This window comes from Delphinus delphis, chromosome 1 (genome assembly GCF_949987515.2).
Source record: "Delphinus delphis chromosome 1, mDelDel1.2, whole genome shotgun sequence".
In the NCBI taxonomy this organism is placed as follows: Eukaryota; Metazoa; Chordata; class Mammalia; order Artiodactyla; family Delphinidae; genus Delphinus; species Delphinus delphis.
The window spans coordinates 3,757,404-3,762,740 of NC_082683.1; positions in this window are offsets into that span (position 1 = coordinate 3,757,404).

Below are 5,337 nucleotides of genomic sequence, written 5' to 3' on the forward strand. Positions count from 1 at the left end.
TGCCTCTCTGGAGATGGTTAAGTTCTTCCTTAAAACCTGAAGCCTTCCTCTCCAACTTTGGTCTTGAAAATAACTGTAAATCTGTCTTTCAAGACTCAGTGCCAGTTTAATTGAAGAGAATCTTGAGACTTCAAGGTGGACTTGAAAAATTGTTCTTTTTTATAACTACATTCCTGGGAGAATCAAGACTTTCCTGTCAAGGTCCAGCTGAGAAGCCTCTGAAATAAGTTGGATGCTGGACTACCTTCCATAACCCCCAATTTCACATGTCCCAGGCATCAATATAGCTTCATTGTTCAGATTTGATAAGTAAATGTGATGAATTGGAACTATTAAGGTCAATTGGTACCAAGAAAAAACTGATTTCATCTTTTATTTACTTTTTATTTTTGTTATGAAAACTTTCAAATACACAGCAAAGTACAAGGAAGAGTATAGGTAGTATACTGTCCATTAACAGATGAATGGATAAAGAAGATGTGGCACATATATACAATGGAATATTACTCAGCCATAAAAAGAAATGAAATTGAGTTATTTGTAGTGAGGGGATGGACATAGAGACTGTCATACAGAGTGAAGTAAGTCAGAAAGAGAAAAATAAATACCGTATATTAACACATATATATGGAATCTAAAAAAAAAAAAAAGGTTCTGAAGAACCTAAGGGCAGGACAGGAATAAAGTTGCAGACATAGAGAATGGACTTGAGGACATGGGGAAGGGGAAGTGTAACCTGGGACTAAGTGAGAGAGTGGCATGGGCATATATACACTACCAAATATAAAATAGATAGCTAGTGGGAAGCAGCTGCATAGCCCAGGGAGATCAGCTCGGTGCTAGAGGGGTGGGATAGGGAGGATGGGAGGGAGACGCAAGAGGGAAGAGATATGGGGATATATGTATATGTATGGCTGATTCACTCTGTTATAAAGCAGAAACTAACATACCATTGTAAAGCAATTATACTCCATAAAGATATTAAAAATAAATAAAATAACCTACTTTTGGCTTTATTGGTTTTCTCTATTGTATATTTGCTTTGTATTACATTTATGCTTTTATCTTTCTATTTCTTCTCTTCTACTTACTTTGGCTTGATTTTCTTTTTCTTGCTTCTTGAAATGAAAGCTTAAGCTATTGATTTTTCAGCACATATATAATCTACAAGTATAATGATATATCTTCATTATCATTCAGTTTAAAATATTTCCAAATTTCCACATTTCCATTGTGATTTCTTTCTTGAACCGTGGGTCACTTAAGTGTGTGGCTTAATTACTAAGCAGTTGGAGATTTTCTAATTACCTTTTTGTTATTGATTTCCAGCTTAATTGCACTGTGGTCAGGGAACGTACCCGGGATTTTTTCAATTCTTTGAAAATTGTTAAGGCTGGCTGTATGAGCTCCTGTATGGTTGGCTTTGGAAATGCCCCATGTTCATTTATTCAAATGAGAAGAATGCACGTTCTGTCTTTTTTGGGTGCAGTGCTTTATAAATGTCAATTAGGTCAGCTTGATTAATTATGTTGTTAACATCTTCTATATCCTGACAGATTATTTTGTCTGCTTGTCATATCAGCTCCTGAGAAATACATCTTAATGTCTCTCACTAGGATGGACATGCCTTTGTAACTTTTCCATTTTTATATTTTTCTCAGTTATGGGTCTGCCCTTGAAGTAGAAATTTACAGAGTCATCCTGACCAGGAATCCACTCTTATCTGCTTTATATACTGGAGTTCATGAAATATTCCATTTGAAAAAAAGTTCCACAGCTGATAAAGAAAAGTGTTTGAAACTTGGCAGAGAGGGTTTCAAGAGAGGAAACATTGATAATGGAGTCTCTCCAGCCTAATAACCGAGAATAACATAAAGCACTTCGTGTCCCCAACTACCTCTCCACTGCTGCCTAAAATGCCATCTCTGGGGAAACATTCCTTTAGAAAGCCTAGGATTTTGAGCTAGAATGCTTCCTCTAGCTTCTGGGAGTGGAAATTAAAATGCAAATGAGTCACGCACTAAGTCTATCTTCTCTCTTTGTCAACTGAAATTGAGAGAGAGAGATGTAAGTTGTCTGGAAAGAGATGAAAATTTCCGAGGATCCAGAGCAGGGAAGGAAAAGCTGGCAAAGGCAAAGGAACATGACAAAATTACTCCATGACCACAGACTTTCAAAGAGTTGGCCATGCAGGGAGGAGGATCAAGGGTTCGCCTATATTTGGAATAATCTCGCCTATATTTGGAATAAGCTCAGGCCCTAGGATATGCATCTATGGCTCTTCATGCAGTTAAGATCTCTCTCCAAAAGAAAGGGACTTCTCTGAGCAACAGTGACCCTGACTTGGTGACTAGGGGCAGGTGACACCATGGTTCAGTGACAGAAAAGCAGGCCAAATGAATGCTCTCTTGTGTAGAGCTGTTCCCCTGGGACAGGGGTGGGAGCCAGGTTTGTCTTCTCATCACTATGTCAGCGAGTCTAATTATTAATGATGTGCAGAACACCAATCACATACCCAGGGGCTACTGGGGAGGGACCTCACAGCTCTTGCTCTGGAAGAACATGCAATCCAGTTGGGAAGGCAATGGACTCATGAACAACCAGAGAATAAGGCAAGGTAACCCAGGGAAACTCAACAGTCAAAGCACGTGCTACAGAAACTCAGGGATGATGGGCTTAGGGAAGACCAAAGTCATCAGGAAAAGCTTCACAAAATGCGTATGCTTCACCGGACCCTTGGAGGATGGTCAGGACAGAGAAAGAACAAGAAGACATCATCCCAAGAAGTGGGAACAATGTGATCAGGGCAGCAGGGGAAGCTGAAACAGACTTTGTGGTCACTGGTCAAAGCAGTAAGCAGGAAAGTCTGCCAGACAGAAATCTGCAAAGAAAACCTTCTGTTCTTGGATGTTCAAGGATCTCTTTTTGAGCTTTATTGAGTTATAACTCATATGAGATACAATTTACCATTTAAATTGTACATCTCAATGGTTTTTAGTTCACTGAGTTGAGTGACCATCATCACAATTTATTTTAGAAAATTTTCATCACCCCAAAAAGAAACCCTGTAACCATGTTAGGAGTCACTCCCCATTTCCCACCAACCTCCTCAGCCCCAGGTTAACACTGCTTGCTCTCTCTTTGGAATTGCATATTCTGAACATTTCATATAAGTGGAATCTCTTATGGGATGAATTGTATCCTCCCCCCCAAATCCATATGTTGAAGTCCTAACCCCCAGTACCTCTGAATGTGATCTTACTTGGAAATAGCTCCATTGCACATGTAATTAGTTAAGATGAGGTCATATTGGGTAGGGCAGGTGCCTGATCCAATATGACTTCTATCCTTATGAAAAGAGGAAATTTATACACAGAAACAGACATGCACAGAGGGAAGATAACATGAAGACACAGAGAGAACACCATCAACAAGCCAAGGAATGCCAAAGATTGCCAGAAAACCCGCAGAAGGTAGAGGAGAAGCATGGAACAGAGGGAACCAGCCCTGCTGACACCTTGATTTCAGACTTCTGGCTTCCAAAACTGTGAGAGATTAAATTTCTGTTGTTTAAGCCCCCTTACTTTGTGATGCTTTGTTATGGCAGCCCCAAGCAACTAATTTAATATCTGGTCTTCTGTGACCCTCTTCTTTCATTCAGCATAATGTTCCCAAGGTTCATCCATGTGGTAGCAGTTGTCAGCACTTCATTCCTTTTTATGGCTGAATAATATTCCATCGAATGGATATACCATTTTTGTTTATCATTCACGGGTGATGGATATTTGAGTTGTTTCTACTTTGGGACAATGGGAATAATGCTCCACATATGAGTTTTTGTATGGACAGCTGCTTTTATTTCTCTCGGGTGCATATGTAGAAGTAGAATTGCTGGGTCATATTGCTATATGACCCAACAATTCGGTAACCTTTTGAGGAACTGCCAGACTCTTTTCCAAAGTGGCTGCTCCATCTTACATTCCCACCAGCAAAAAATGAGGATCCCAATACCTCCACTTCCTCACCAACACTTGTTATTATCTGTCTTTTATATTGTGGCCATTCTTGTGGGTGTGAGATGCTCTTTAAGAATCTGTCCTTTGTTTTTTTCACAGCCAGGCTGCACACAGAAGGCCATGATTTTAAGATATATCATGCTATTGACAATCCCAAGACCTGTGTCCTTTCTGACCAAATACTACTTTTACCAAACTCTAAAATCCCCTCCATTCCACCTGAAAATCAACCAAGAGGATGCAGCACCAAGCGACCTTGTCAGCCCCGTGGTCCCCATGCCTGACCCTTGCAATTACGGGGTGGGTGCGGGGAGCAGCAGAGACACCACCAGCTGCGTCTCACATCCTTCCTTGCAGTTACTATAGAAACTGTCATAGCCACAAGCTCTCCCTCGCCTTCTAGATGTTAATAAACAGCCTCATTATTTTGCAGAAAGCACTTTGGAAAATCAGCAGCCCCAACGTTTCATCCTGGTCCAAGTTAATGAGGAAAGATTGTGGGGCTTTTTTGTTTTTTTATCGACCATGAAAAGTGGAAGAGTTATGGCCATTTGTGGACTTTGGCTGTATTTATATTTTATGTATTAGAAAGTGATTTCCACCTCCATTACACATCGCTAATGCCCTCGTTACATTAAAGGTATGGATCAGGAATATTTTTTGCCCATCAAACCACCAAATAAATTGTGGTGAAAGATATGAGGAAGGATAATGTTCAATGGTCAGCTTGGCTGTGATGCTGGGGGAAAGAGATATATGTTTCTCAGCCAAATGTCACTAAGAAGAGGAGCTCTAGCAGTTTCTCTGTAAGGAGGGAGTTGGTTAAGGATGGGGAGCCTTACAGGTGGAGCTTTCAGTCTGGGCCAACCCGGACTTTGCCATGAGTGAGCCAGGAATCATGGTAGAAGTGAATCTGCCCTAAATATCAGAGAGTCCCTCTATACACAGAGCAAATGAAAGACAGAGAGGAGGCCCTGCTCTGGAGTCTTGCACTCAGCTGCCCCTCCTCAGGGTCACTGTGGGGACTAACTAGCACACACGTGAAGCTCCTGGTGCGTAGCAGGTGCCGAGCAAACCGTCAGTCCCCTGCGGCCGGCAGGATGTCACAGGCCCAGAGAGTGGTCCCAGGGAGAAAAGTTACAGGCAGAAGCTTACAAGCTCTTACCACAAGACGTGAAAGAGGAAGAAAGGATAGGAGAGCAAAGAACTGGCACGATGTGAAACCATCAGTGGAAACACAGCGTGGCCAAGGTCAGGGGCACAAGCTCTGGGACCCAGACCACCTGGTTCTAATCACAGCTCCACCATGTGCTGTGCTTCC